Raw genomic sequence first — 16,782 nt, 5'->3', positions numbered from 1 at the left:
TCAATATACCTACTACATATTTTTGTTATATGTGCATTTTATTAGTGAGCATATAAATTGTAAGTGGTATCTGTAACATAATATGTTTTCGTTGGAAAGAAATAAACAAAAAAAATTAAACATTATTCGTACACTACAATATATAGGGTCGCACAAAAACATTTAAATAGACAAATTACAAAAACGGCAAGGGTTTAGATAACGTGCATTCCGTGATATTGCTAAAAAGGGTCCAATGTGATTACATATACCTTCGAAATTCTATCAGAGATTTATTAATTAAGCACCTACGTTTGCTCAGGATATTTCCTTATTAAGGTGAGTATAATTAACAATGAGTAACATGTAACTTTGAGAACTTAGAGATACCCTGAGGGTGGAATTGAATTTACGCCTTCTGCAATTTCGGTCAAAATTCAGTCTCCTCTACCAAATACCGATTATACTTTATACTTATATATACTTTGGTTACGTTTCATCAAGAATCTAAAAATAAGGTTAAACTAATCTGACCTTTACACAAACTTGAAAGACTTTCAAGAAATTAATACTCAAAAAAATATATTTTAAAGTCAGACATAACATAGAAGCCTTTACCACAATAGAAATTTTCTGTATTATAACAAGTTTTACTCTCAAAATCTTGGCTTCTGCATCTAATTATTCCAATTGTCTCTTAATAAAAATACAATGCTTAATTTTGCACGAGCCAGATGTTTGCTTAGTCAGTGCAACATAACAGCTGCGTACAATGGTTTTTGTCTGGAAACTGCATCGTCCCGAAACTAAGTACATGAGATGACAAGGAGCATCAATATACAACGGTTAGAATTTAATTATCATAAGAGATTGTTAAGAGCAGTCGCAGAGTGAGGCAAATATCACCTAAGAATATATAGAAAAAATGCATCTATTATATCTACATAACATTACATTTTCTGCAGCCAAGCAGCAGTGGGTAGTCACTGTTGTGTTCTGCTTTGAAGGACATTGTAGCCAATATAATTACTAGACATAATAAGATTTCTGTCCGCCCTAGTGCATTTCTGTGCATCTTTGCACATTTGTCGGTTAACCCCCGGGTTGGACGGCAGTGTGAGTAGTTGGCCTCACGCTGCCGTAGACGCCGAGGGCGTCCTTCGGTGCGCGGGGGCTTCTGAGCCTCCCCCATAGGAGACGGGCCGCAAGGCGGCACCGCGCAGGGGCGGCTGCGGTCGCAGACTAGACACTTCAACGTCAGAGGAAGCCCGCGGCCGTCCCTAATGAAGAGGGCCACCGCGGAGTTTTAGCTGGTAGGCCGTGCATAGGTTAAGTTGTATATAGGGTTAGGGACTCGGCCCGGCGGTCGCCCGAAGGTCATCATCAAATCCGGGCGGCTCAACGCCGGGCCGTAAGGCACGGTTACCCCAGCATAACCGCTCAGTCGCCCCCCACGAAGGCTGGGCGGTAGCAATAAGGGACTTTCTCCGCAAACCAAAAAAAAAAAAAAGACATAATAAGATTTAACATCTCATGTCTTAGGATGGCGAGTTCAGTGGAATACCAGACAAAACTTTGTAATTTAAGGTGTTGGATGATGTTTCTACTGTTTATGGGCAGTCGTATCGCTTACCATCAGGCGAACGGCAAGCTCGTTTCGTCATTGAAAGCAATAATAAATTTATTAAACTGACATTGGCTCAGAAACTTTGCTAGTGGTAGGATATACTTTATATCTGCCCGAATAGCGATCACCGTGCACAAGGTGTTAAAACCCGCCATAGTGGCCTACGTAAGTGTGTCGCTTTCTGGGATCAGTCTGTGTATATCCAACAGGCCGGCATAATTGTATCGACTGCTGAAAGATAATCATTGCTCGTCAGTCAACATTCTATTTGACCCCACTCCACTTACTATCGGGTGCAGAAGGACCATTTGTCGTGCATGTTAATTTTTTTTTTTTTAATTCCTTTTAATGATTCAAACAAACAAAATGCAATATGTTTTAGTGTTCCATTCTAGGCCTGGCTGTGAGTAATCTTTATTCCGCTAGGAAGTTAAACCTAATCGGGCTTAAGGCTAGTAAATAATATATCATAGTAATTCCTTTTTGTCGATATTCGTCAGAAATATAATGTACAATGAAGTCCAGAAAAACAGTTACAATACTAATAAAATGGTTATCAGGAACATAAATTTCGTAAGATTATATCCTATTTTAGAAAACTTTGTAAAAACAATATCGTTTACTATCAACAGGGTCGAGAATTCTTTGTTTCCAAAATAATATTTTCCATGTTTGTTCGGTAAATATAAATAAATTCAAACAAATTACTGACACTTCCAACGCTGTCTAATTAACACAATTTAAATTTCGAATATAACCATCAAACAATCAATAATAATCACTAACGAAACGCGTCATCCGTCAATTATCAAACATCGGTTACGCTGATGACACTAATTTCAATTACAATCAACGAAGCGCGACATGCTAAATGGATACCTATGTAGAACAGAATAAATTACATATTGTGATTAATAGTCGGAAATTAAATAGATATTTGACGCGTAGGATTAATATGCGGCTTAATACGAATGTACGCGTCAGTCAGTGACATATGGGCCGGATGGCGTATTGTTTGGAGTACTGAGGCTTATCGTGCAACATACATACTACGTATGTACGTATGACATATACTTAGTCTGGCCATAAATACTGTTACACTTAATTATAAAAAAATATTACATTTGAATTTCGAATCTGTCATTTTTATACGATTGTTCATTGTGTTTTCTCATTTTGGCGCCAATACATTGTAAAATATTTTGCGATATTAAAATGGTGTGGGGTGATAAAGAGAACCGAATCGCTGTGATAGCATTACACAAAGTAGGTATGGAGCCAAATGCAATTTTTAAAACTCTCCATACACTTGGTATTAGTAAAATGTTTGTGTACCGGGCTATTAATAGGTACAATGAGACCTCCTCTGTTTGTGACAGAAAAGATCTGGCCGTCCACGTAGTGTTCGTACGAAAAAGGTGGTCAAAGCAGTAAGGGAAAGAATTCGAAGAAATCCTGTCCGAAAGCAAAAGATTTTATCTCGGGAAATGAAGATAGCACCTAGAACCATGTCGCGTATTTTAAAAGATGACTTAGGACTTGCAGCCTATAAGAGACGCACTGGCCATTTCTTAACTGATAATTTAAAGAAGAATAGGGTGGTAAAATCGAAACAACTACTGAAGCGGTACGCAAAGGGAGGTCACAGAAAAATTTTGTTTACGGATGAGAAAATTTTTACAATTGAGCAACATTTTAACAAACAAAATGACCGTATTTATGCTCAAAGCTCTAAGGAAGCTTCCCAATTAGTCGACAGAGTGCAACGTGGACATTATCCGACTTCAGTGATGGTTTGGTGGGGTGTTAGCTATGAAGGAGTGACTGAGCCATATTTTTGTGAAAAAGGTATCAAAACATCGGCACAAGTGTATCAAGATACCATTCTTGAGAAGGTAGTTAAGCCCCTTAACATCACCATGTTCAATAACCAAGTATGGTCCTTCCAGCAAGACTCGGCGCCGGGTCATAAAGCTCGGTCCACGCAGTCTTGGTTGGAATCGAACGTTTCGGACTTCATCAGAGCTGAAGACTGGCCGTCGTCTAGTCCCGATCTTAATCCGCTGGATTATGATTTGTGGTCAGTTTTAGAGAGTACAGCTTGCTCTAAACGCCATGATAATTTGGAGTCCCTAAAACAATCTATACGATTGGCAGTGAAGAATTTTCCCATGGAAAGAGTGCGTGCTTCTATTGATAACTGGCCTCATCGTTTAAAGGACTGTATTGCAGCCAATGGAGACCACTTCGAATAAGCTTTTTATATTTTTAATTGTTTTATATTTATGTATTAAACTGACACACTGTAAAAGTAATAAATGTTATTTGCAGTTAACAATTTTCTTTTTTCTTTATTACAATATTTATGGCAAGACTAGGTATATCATCTTCTGGTAAGATATGGTACAATTTAGGAGATACAGTTTGTATCGGACATAGACATTAAACAGTTAGTAATAGATTGGACATCAGGTCCAAATTTTTGCTCTAATTATTATTTCCAATTGGTAATACGTCGTTTTCTTATCTGACATGTCCGTGTGACAAGATGTCACAGTGTCCCTTGATATTGATAAAAAAATAACATATTTACAGAAAATATGCTAATATGCGCATTATAAACGTGCAAATCACGATATGGAAAAATATGAAGTATTTTACAGTGCTGTTTTGTTATTTCACAGTAGATTGAGTGACCATCGTAGAACGCAAAATTTTTGTATGACAAGTTACCCAAAGTCCCGCCCTATATAATCTTCTTTGGTATCGAAGTAGCAATTTATAGACAGAAGTAAGTATATACTTAAAAGAATTATTATTACACACACACTCACGCATTTTATCCTTGAAGGGATAAGTAGAGGCGCAACTTCTTCTTCTTCTTCTTCAGCCTATATAATCACCCAATGCTGAGTGTAGGCCTCTTGCAATGAACGCCAGGTTGGTTTATCCAGGGCAGTCCTCATCCAGCTTCGTCCCGACACGTGGACCAGGTCGTCAGTCCACCTCATTGAAGACCTGCCCCGGTTTCTATGTCCAGTTCTTGGTCAAAAGGCGCAACTGCTGCACCCGTTTTCTGCCGAGTGTATTCCGTTCCATGATAGGGGGCGAGTCTATCGCCATTCATCAAAATCCAGGCTCCGGGCTGATCCTGAGTGAAAAACTAAGTACTGAGTAAAAAAACCCAATATCACTGACCAACCCCGGGTTCGAACCCCACACCTCAGCATTGCAGTTGTACCGTAATTAACTACGCCATCAAGGCAGTCTTCAGTCACTCAGTTATAATTAAGTCACTCAGTCATTGTTAAGCGTATTTATAATTTAGTCTAAAACATTGATTACTGCCTCTTATGATGGTGTAACGAACTGCTTTTGTAACAAGTTTTCGGGTAAACATTTTCAGCATGCTTAGCATTTAAGGTTCTAAAGCGAACATGGATATAGTTTTACGTTTTAATTTTTTTCTGTAATGTTTATATTTTTCATAAAAAATAAAAACACCATCCAACACCATAAATTATAAAGTATCGTTTGGTATTCCACTGCGCTCGCCATCCTGAGAAATAAGTTAAGTCTTATTATATTCAGTAGTTACACTGGATACAATATTCTTCAAACCAGAACACAACAGTAACTACACACTACTGCGTGGCGGCAGAAATAGACATTGCGGTGTACTTACCCAAACACTCTCACATATAAGAGACCAGTAGTTTACTGGCAGGTAAACCTGATCGTGACATCACTTAGGGTAACCATCTGAAAACCAGCGCTGCAACTTTTGCCATGTTGCAGCATTTTAAGGTGTGATGAGACCCCTTGCGGACTCACACAACTGTTCAATAGGTATGGTATATCATTGCTTGTTATACCTGTTAGGCTTTTAGTCTTGTCGTTATATTTTTATTTTTTTGCCTTTTATTTTAAATTACTATAATTAGGTATAATTACTATTAACAATTATAATTTATGTTTAGGGTGAGTTACCGCAATAAACGTATTTTCATTCTTTTTTTGTTTCAGTAAATCTAACAATTCTCTTCCACAAAATCTATGTCTTCGTTTAAGTGCAAGCAAGGTTCGTTAGCTATGCAGCTCATAATTTATTTGTGATGTAATACCATTAAATATTTAACAGTTTGGTACTAGAGCCGTTAGATTTTAGGATACGTTATCCTATACAATATGGCCATCTACATAGTAATGAGACTGCGAACAGTTTATGGAGTTTGCTATGGTTATACGTATCTGGGAGATTTAGAAGTAATATCTTATAGAAACGGAGTCTTATTTTTGTTAAGATAGACGTGTGCCATACCTTCTGCTAACAAATATTATTATTGACTATGTATTGCTCGTGGATTTGCTTGCATTCGTCATAGCCTTTCCCCCTACAAAAGTACAACATAACGAATAAGCATAATTTTATATAGCAATCATTGAATTATGAATAACAAAGGCTTTACATCCCGTTAGAAATGCACGGTTCTTGTGTTTTTTATGGAAAAGATTTTCGCAATTGCCGTGGGCAAAACGTAGTTAAAAAACAATATCGAACACTGTTCGTTTCGCTTGAATTTTCTAATCGCATACCAGATGTTTCGGAAGGCCAAGCCAAGCTTTCGATATAAATTCACTGTGTTAATAATTTTATTTCTTTTATGCCAGCACTATGCTTGGCATATTTGTTAAAATATTCGCACTTTATGCTACAGCACTGTCGACTTTACTTATACTATACAAAGTTCAAATTAAATTGACGCAAACGCAAATTTTCGCTCGAATATACGAAGTAGCGTGTGGGATTATTTATTACTTTTTTGACTTTAGACGTCGAATTATTATTATAAACTATATTTACTTTGTAGTATAGCATATTTTTCACTAACACCTGGTTTGTTTATAAATATTTGAAACACTGAGTATAAGCATTGTCCTTAAGTATTCTTGAGCTCTTTGCTCTCACTTTTCTTGAGATAATACTGCCTTAAGTGCCTCTGACCGCCCACTGGCGCTGTTAACGCCATTACATTAATAGGTGTTGTGGTAAAAACAAAGCTTTTCCTAATTATGTGGTTTTAGAGCTCAATTATGAGCGGCTGTAGTTTAGAAACATTTTATGAGTATTTCTAAAAATGATTACGAAATAGTTTTTACAATTATTTTTTTATTGTCTCATATGTTTTATTTGTCTTAATATGTACATATTGTATATTGTTTAATAGAATGTATCTATTAAAAAACAAAAAAAAAGATGAGACAGAAAATATCGTAATTATATTTCGTATAAAAACTATTTCGTTACCTAAACTTATTTGAGACATATTCTAATATGTTCTTATAGAAGTCTAGCTACTATAGATTATTTGGAATTTGTGTTTGATCTTACCTTTCTCTTTCACGGAGAAAGTTCAATTTTACCACCACCCCTTAGGAACCTTTGAATGGGCAAGATCGACTAAATTCCAGTATTAAGCCACCCGGAAAGATATTAGACATTGGGTGACCGTTAAGCCGAAACTCTAACATTATGTGACATACATCGGTACACCGACTGAAACCCTGCGGCGGCCATCTCCGGCGTATTAAGGAAGTCTCCAAGTTCTTAAAACCATCAATATCGAAAGTATTTGTATTTATTATTTTAAATGGGTTCACAAACATTTGTTACACTAATCAAAATACATTTACAGTTATTTAACTAAGTGTACAATATAAAAAGTGAACACTTTATGCAAATAAAGAGGACGTTATGCCCAAAAAATGAACTAGAAAAATTAGATACTACAAACAATAAATAAATAATAATAACTTATGAACAATGCTCAAGCTAACGTTTCAAAATATTACAGTAACGTTTTATTTAGTATTTATTTAATGTTTGTATAGGATTAACAATAAATATAATAAACAATAATATCACATTGCTCATTATTAACAAGGTCCTCTATTATATTTGATGTACAATTGTATATCACAATATTCTGTCCTTTTCAGTGAAGAATTCAAAAAATCAGAAATATGAATAAAAGGGGAACTATAAATAATTTTTACCGATATGAAAATATTTGAACTAATTTTTGCAAATTAGCATAGGACCTTATAATATAAAGCTAACAGCATCTTAATGTAACCATCATTCTAGCATAAAAAAAAATAAAAATGCTTTATTCATCACGTAGGCGAACATAGTTGCACTTATGATAAGTCAAGGTACATGAGAATATTAAATTATTACTTAATCAGATTAGCTTATATAAACAAAGACAATTTATATTGAAAATAAAATAAATGAAAAATATACTTGGTAAACAAAGAAGCCAGCTCGGGCTGGCAGGGAAGAAGAAATAAAATTATGTATATATGTATTTTTAAATGCAATGAGGGAGAAACGCGTCGCGATCCTCACCGGTGAGGACAATAAAAGCCCTAACCTAGCTAACCTACCAGCCTTTCACTAACTACCTAAGCGATGACTACCCGAAGAAGAAAGGCAGAAAGAAACTCCGGGCTTTATTTTTTGTCATCAATTGTCCATTCTTTTATAATATTGTTATTAAATATATATATTTTTTTAATAAGTCTTTTCTATACAAAATCTGATTAATTATATAAGCTAATACACGCACATCACCGTAAAAGTGCGGAGAAAATCCACATAAAAGTATTTAGCAATAACTAAAAATTAACGAAAAAAAAACAATAATAATAAATTATAAAAACTATGAAACAGTCAGTGTACAGCGTGCATACGCCTACATTTACAAACATAATATTTTTCATTCATATTTTGTCATAGATCTCGGTCAATATAATTTAGATTATACAATCCTGAAACTTATTACCTAATGAAAAAAGGCATTTATTATTAAACCTTTTTGATCACTTTACAACACAAAAGATAAAGTAGTTTACGTAGCGACATAGTCGTGAAATTATGACCAAGCTCCTTAATTAAAGATTTTAAAAAAGCTGAAGTAATAGCGCACCTGATAAAGAAAACATTGATATTTATATTTCTCAAGATTTTTTTCAAAATTGGATACAAGAAGCAGAAGTTTCAAGAACTTCGATATATTCGTAAATGTTTATTTATTTATTTATTTAATAAGGTACACCAACAGCAAACATATCCTTAAATAAAAAAAAAAACATTGCGTTTTGACAATTGGCTAATATGTATGCCACTTACAAGTATACACAACATTCACAAAGTAAATATAATGTGAGGAACAAAGAGCAATACTTTAGATTAATAAAATTAAAGTTAAAATTTTATAAAAACTTAAACATAATAAGAACTTATAAAAAAATATGACATGTTTTCTTTTGTCAGATAAAAAAATATTCATAAGATAAAATTCAACTCAAGAATTTCACATCGTAAGTAGTACGGATAAAATAACTATTCAAGTTCAGTTAAATTGAAATTTTTAATGACCAGCTTATATCTGACATACGCAATATCAGCCAAATAAAATTTTATCCTCCGTCATATTCGCGCATATCTTCGTCCAGTTCTGTGCAACATCAACTATCATCAACAACATCAGTACACCTCTGTTGGGATTACTGTCCAAACAAACACTGAAACACATTACATGTAATATTAATACGATTAGTTAATGTTGGGATAATTAATACTCCACGCTATTTGGATAGACACCAACCATATTGGAATTAGTATGTTGATATAGGTCCAATTCTGGTCGGTCTTGCAGTGTGCAAACACTGTTGTATGCTTCCCTCTGGAAATTATAGCCAGTGTAAATTATGGTTTTGTAAATAAATTATTTGTATCACGAAGAATTCGGCTATTGTATTCAGCGAATCTCAATAAGAAACCCTCTGGAAAACACGATATACATATATCACTTTAATCTATATATATTTCATCTGTATATTCTAACCCCTTTATTCATAGACGTTATTTATCTAAGGATGGAGCATTACTGTGATAACAAGTTTCTCAGCTTTGTTTATCTGACAGCCAACTAGATTCAAGTTGTATCTCAATATTAGCCAATCACAACGGCCCAATGTCTACGGACTGCGAAGGCTGCCATGCCGTCAGCACTGAGAAACAGACTTGTTATCACAGCAATGCTCCATCCTTAGATAAATAACGTCTATGAATAAGGGGGTAAGTCTATAAAGTACTGTGAACGGTATGAAGTTATCCTTTTCCTGAAATTGTTACACTTACTTAATTACGACAATTTTAAACTCTCGACTATATAAAACCACAATAGAACTTTACTATACTACGTCCAATCTCTAGCTTGTCTCATCCAATTACTGAAACAAAATGAATTCAGAACGCAGCGGCTCGGATGCACTTCTAATGTCATTAAACAAGTCAAAAGTGGCAAACTCTCGACAGAAGCCATTCTGCAAGAACACTTCTCGTATAAAAGGTCGCGGCGCATAATTATGCATGGAAATGAAAATATTTCTTTAGCTTTTGTGGGTTACGCACTAGTTTGTGATGTCGACATATCTAACTTGTAAAGAAATTCATTTCTTATCATTGGAGTAATCCATTAGTATACTGCTAAAGCAATAATTTGCGTCAACATTAACTTGCCTGTTCTACTACTTTATAGATAATTCAAGCCGACGCCTTACGAATAAATAGCTGCACTTTAATCAATATAGCGAAAACCTTACCCTTAAAAAACGGTAAAATTGCATCCCACGCAGTGGAGGAAATTTAACGCCGGCTCGTTGGAAACAATAGAAAGTAATATCCAATGTTTTTGTTTTTTCACTCCCACATACTGCTAGGGATTTTGAGCCGTCGCCCCGCGGCCCAAATATATTGCCAACATTCACTGGCTCGACGTAGAACAAAAACAATTGGAATATGGGATTACTTCGAAGGTCTTTGAATCACGTAGCCAAGTTACAGATGTAGAACTCAACATTATTAAAATAAATGAAGTAGACGTTAAGTAAGATATAATTACATTCAATGACGAAGTTATAAAGAACGAAATAATTATGAATGATGAACGAACCGTTTTTTTTTGGATAATAAAACTGCTGGTAATGTAAAGAACATAAAAAACAATTTGTTTTATAATATTGCTGGGCTTAAAACGTTTGAGGAAGCAGTCATTACCACAGTGAACAAAAGGGTTTCGCTCAACACGCCTGACAAAATGCAGAGCTGATGTCGAGAAAAAGTCGTTTTGCTTGTAATTTAGTAGACACCGGCTGTAAGTGCCTCAGGCGTAACGTTTTCTAGAACTGAAGAAATAATGCGATGTAAACATTGTAAATACTTTTAAAGAGCAAACATTTGTTTAAAGTGTTTGTAAGGGAGTCTTTTGAACTTGTATTCGTTTTCATTTTTAACAACGTAAATGTTGTACTTTGGTATTATTTATGTTGAATAAATACATTTAATATATAATTTAATGTCGTTGAGCTTTGAGATGATCGTAAATTAAAGCAGCCTAATTATTATAATTGTTTATTCGTTCCTTGTAACAAATGAATCTGAATAAGATAAATTCAAGACAAAAGAGATTTTTTTTATACAAAAGGTACATAAAAATTAAAAATGTACTTTAAACAAAAAATGTTGTAATATCTAAGGTATTACTATAATATATTGTACAAACCTTACAGAAATCTCCACATTTTACGTAGTTTTATAAAATAAATAAAATCCACACTTTTAAGTGCACACACACCATCCCTTAGGTGGTAGGCAGAGGCGCGACTAATAAACCCACATTGCCAAATGTGTCTCCCGTTCCATACGGTGATAGAAAGCTACTATCTCCATATCGGGCACAAATTTTATATTACGGACTGCTATTGAGCAGAAAAACCCTAAACCATTTTCCCAAATCGGAATTCCAACCCGAGACCAGAGATCATACCGCACACGTAATAAAACAAGGCCACCGAGGCAATCCAGAACAGACAAAAAACTAATGAATAATAAATCCAGGAATTGTTTACGACACAACTGAAAATCTATTTTCGTAACCGAGCCTCATATAAATCCCATTACAATGGGTTTTCAAAAACCATTTAAACAGAATCGTGGCAGGGCCGAGATAAATAAGTTTTTCTATTAAAACTGCAAAGTTTAATTGAATCTAGGTTTCGCGAAGTGACCGAGACGTAGATAAATAATGTCGGTTCATTCGTAGCATTAATTTTTAGGGTTACTGCTTCGTCAGGGTTGGCACATTAAACAAATTCTTGTGAGCGATATTTCTGTCCAAATATTAATTTGGTAATTGTGCTTACACAACTAAGATTAAAATAGTAGTCTAGTTGGAATGGCTTTAGCTGAAAATATAGCAATATTTTCTGAAAGAAACAGCAATTTGATTATAACATTGTCAAATCCTAAAAATTAACCACACACTCATAAAATCTATACACTTAGGGGTAGGTTGTGGTGCCACCAGGTCATATATTTTTCGCCTATGTGTCCCGTCCCATGATATTGTGATAGGAGGTGAGTGTACCGTCATATCGTGCAAAAATTCCAGAACCCTGGCTGATTAATCAAAAAACTCAGTATCAAAATTCAACCTAATATATAAAACCATTAGATTGAATATCTTTCCGTCCATAATATAAAGGGTTTCCTATACCGCAACAAGGACCCATAAAAAGCGTAACAAAAACTCTCTTCAATTTAATCGTAGCGTCTCCAATAAAGTAAAGCAATTCTGACGCCAACAATGATCCCTGGCTAATTTAAAATGGCCGTTACACCCGGCCGAATCTCTATAGCACCTTAGCCTTCGTTAAATGAGGAGTAAAAATAAATTAACCGGAAAAGAAAATAAAAAGGTCGAAACTCCTCATTGAAGTACGTAAATAGTTTTCAATCATGTTGCAGATGGGTCGCATCCGGTCGGTCTCGTCCGGTCTATCCGAAGTTACGGACTGTCCGGTCCTCCGTTATCTTTTCCGGATGGTCCGTTTTGCTCTATGTTTATTAGGGAGATAATCTTCGGATCCCTTAGCATAGATTGCGATATGACGTGTGCTGGCAGTGTTGCCAGATTGGGTCTTAAAATCAAGCTTTATAAAATGGGAATATAATAATTCATATATTATAGATTGCGAAATATGACGTATGCTGGTAGTGTTGCCGGAATACGTCTTAAAATCAAAATTTATAAAATGGGAATGGTTCGCGCTTAGGTTTTAAATTCATTGCAGCACATCAAAATGGTTTATTCATAACTTTTTAATTTTATTGATTTGTAGATTATTTATTAGCAACTACTGCTGTTTGAATAGTTGACACGAGCTAGGGCATTAAACCAAAATATATTTTTACATTACTACTTACTACAATGTTAACAAAGCATTGAGCGCTGATCGGTAATGTATAAATGGTGAATTTTAACAAATCTTCAGTAATATTATTAAATAATTTCAGTCTAATAATTTTCATCTGGCAATACTTTTTATCGCTGCAGTTGGTTTCTAATAGGAATCGGGACAAGTTAGGGAACTGCCTTGGTTCGCATAACTGTCGTTTACTAGATAACGGAATGTGTCAGCATGTTAACTGTATCAGTTACTATTGAACTTCATCGAATGGTCCACATCTAGAATATCTTATATGATCTTATCTATAATTAATCTTGATCTCAAATATCCCGATTGAACATAATATCCCTATATTTTATTCATGATATATTCATATTTTGTAATCCCTTCATCTATCTAGCATATTGTATGTCTTGTCCTTCTTCAAATGAGATTTAAAAAAGTTTTTCACATAAGGCAACGGCTTAGCATTACCGCCGAACATGGACGGTAGTGACTATTTACCATCAGGTGGGCCGGTATCCCGTTTGAGTTATGCTACAGTAATAATAAGTTTTATTATAGTCTATGAAATAGAAAAATGTGAAATGGGTTCCCTGGTCGGAAAAACTTTATGAGGTTTTTTCGACACAATTTCGTAGGAATTGACCTCAACCTAATCTGGTCTATTCAACCTAGTTTTATTGTGGTATCTCCACATATAGGATATGAAAATATAGATAGACTGAGTTAATTAGTAATTCGTGATTGATTTCTTTTTTTATTAGTACAGTATATGCGTAACACCACGGTACATCAAGAGCTTTAAGGCCCCGGAATTGAATACTGGGCAAAGTAACATTGGGTTTTTCTGCTCAGTTTCTGAAGTTTGCTCCTCATAGGGCGATGACACGCTTTTTATCACATCCTGAGAGAGAACACACGTAGAGAAAAGTGAGTCCTCTGGTTACATCCTTTAGGGTATAAAAGTGTAATATTTATTAATAAGTTTTCTTTTTTTCACTACCAATAAACTGTACCAACAATCTCACAATTGAGCTAAAGAACAAATCCAATAAAAATGTGCACTTTTATACTCATTTTATAGTCCCGGAGCACCAATACAAATAAGAAAAAGCATTAATAACAATTGCATAATATCCACAGGGTATAGTAAACTTATTCATAATTATGCAAAACAGGCGTGCTAGCTTGGCCAGTTATTTCTTATTTGAATTTTTCATTAGCCAGCGAAGACGCAAACGCACTTGCAGTGGCTTCATATCTTTATTATAGGAGATAAAGTGAACTCGGATTGTGTAGGTGAACTTTGAACCCAATAGTTATAAAGTTAAGGTTTTAAATATATAACAGGAATAGAAAAAAAATTTAAACCTATAACCAATTTTATGCGACCACAAAAATAAATCATGCTTTGGAGGCGTCACTTTATGGTAGACGCATTAGTTTCACATTTGCAACATGGCGAGGTTATCTTTTTCTTGGTTGCACTATAATTATATCTATTATCTGTCTAATTAACAGATTTAAATTAAATGAAGGTAATCTTTCATTACATGTTTTTTTCATTCTCCGAATAGTATGGTGTATGGTATTAGATTCTAATTTAAAAATTAAAGTAGTGTAAATACGAACGTATTTACAAAATATTATATTATGTTGAAGGTCGGAGATAGTATAATTCTATGCAATATTTGGTAAATAATAGTGTCAAGAATCATATTTTTTCTACCTGAAAAAGATAATTATTTTCTAGAAGATATTTTTTTTTAACTTGGCATGACAAAATTACTATAACAAACATTTTCATATAGCATTATAGTTCAAATTAGTTTGATGGTAACTAAAACAAAATGTTGCTTTTCGCTAGTCTAGAGAATTATGGCGGCTTGTAAGCAGGGGCGACTTAAATTACGTACACACATGGTTGCCGCTATTTAGTAGTAGCTAGTAAGTACAAAATGTATGGCTTCGAACGTCAGCCCTGTATTAGGCATATACTGTCCCACTGCTGGGCTCAGGACTTCTTAACTACTGAGAGAAATTAGGCTTTATTCCACCACGCTGGCTTAGTGCGTATTGGCAGACTTCATATACCCACAATATTGTCATAGAGAATTTCTCAGGTATGCAGGTTTCTTTCCAATGTTTTCCTTTATCGTTAAAGAACCAATGACTTCAATAAAGTCAAAGGTGCGTACCCTTGGGTTTTGAACCTGCAAAAATTTGTCTCGGTAGTCCGTTTCTCTCCTCACTAGGCTATCAACGCTTACCTTCGAACATATTAAGTGTACTTTATTTTATGAATAAAATTTACAGTCCTCGCGTGTTGAGAACACATTAAGTCGATTCTTTATCTGTTTAATGTCGACTACACATGCTCCAATAAACCGTTAAATTTCAACTGTAAATTTGAAATTGGTATATTATTTTAAAATCGACATTGCATACAAGAAATTACTTTTTCAATGAATACAAAAGCCTTTGTCTAGGGGCGGCGCGTATTTACTGTAGACTTCCATGTTCTGAGTGCAATTATTAAGTGGAACAACACTATAGGGTATTTTCTTATTCAAAGTATCCCCATTGCACATGATGGTAAGTAGAGTGGGGTCCAATTGAATGATGAGCGACGAGAGATGATTACTCCAAGGCAGTTGACATATTTATACCGACCTGTTGGAACCAGATATAAACAAGCTGATCCCAAAACGCGACACACATGTGTGGGCTTCTATGGCGGGTTTTAACAACTTGTGTACGGTGGTCGCTATCCGAACGGATATAAAATATGTCCTACCACACAACATTTAAACAAACAACAATTGGCAAAGGCCCCAACCCAAGTAGTGCCTATGTATTGGAGACCAAAATATGAATCTATACATTTCTTTATAGTTTATATAAATTGTATACTTAGTTGTACAACTTGTAGTTAAATAACAAATTGACATATCCTGTAAAAAGTAAAAACACAACCTCGAAATTCATGTCCGTCCAAATTTCAACACGAAACACGGTGATATAAAGTTAATATTTACCGCAAACATTTTTAATTGCAAAATGAAATACGTTTAAATTTACTCGGCCACGTTTTTACGATACGGCAGATTCGCATGAATATAATGTAAATTATGCAAAACAATGGAAGCATTCATGAATTTTTTGATGGACCTATATTTCTAAACTGTACAGAATGTATTTTGAAAATCATTATTATATTAATGTAGAATAAAACAACGGATAAAACGTGAGGTTAATGATATTATCATTAGTTCGTTGTTCTTCAATTAAAAGCAGAAAAGGAATAAACAATCATTACAAGCATAAAAAGTGATCACCAATGAAATACTTTCATGATAATGCAGGAGAAATTATTAAAAATTTAATGTAATAATTATAATTATCTGTTATTACAATAAAAAATGTTGTGAAGGTATTTGTGACGCTCTTTTGCTATAAAATGACTGTGGGTCATGGACAGTCGTAACGATCGGTTGGATAGTGAATTATTGGCGAAAGTATTTCTGTAGCCAGCGATAATTATTTTTATTTTTTTAATCAACCTGCTTCAGTTTCTAACAGTATAAAATTCCGCTTCCTCACAGTAGAAAATTTCACAAATATTTCTAAAATATCCTGCTCAAAATTTCACCGCTTAAATATTGAAAATATTTTAACTTTTCATAGAAATCCTTTGAGTATTGCTTACAAAGGTGCTGGAGGTACGCAGCGATATTTTTGTTATTTTGTGTTGCTTTTGTTTCCACAAATAGCTAAGCTCCTTAGAAAAACATTTTAAGCACCGCGTAGACGCTATTATTTCGTTACCGAGAAACATAACTACGAAATTGTAA

The sequence above is a fragment of the Manduca sexta genome, chromosome 7 (assembly GCF_014839805.1).
Source record: "Manduca sexta isolate Smith_Timp_Sample1 chromosome 7, JHU_Msex_v1.0, whole genome shotgun sequence".
In the NCBI taxonomy this organism is placed as follows: Eukaryota; Metazoa; Arthropoda; class Insecta; order Lepidoptera; family Sphingidae; genus Manduca; species Manduca sexta.
The sequence above is the reverse complement of the archived record's forward strand: the minus strand, read 5'-3'. Positions refer to the sequence as shown.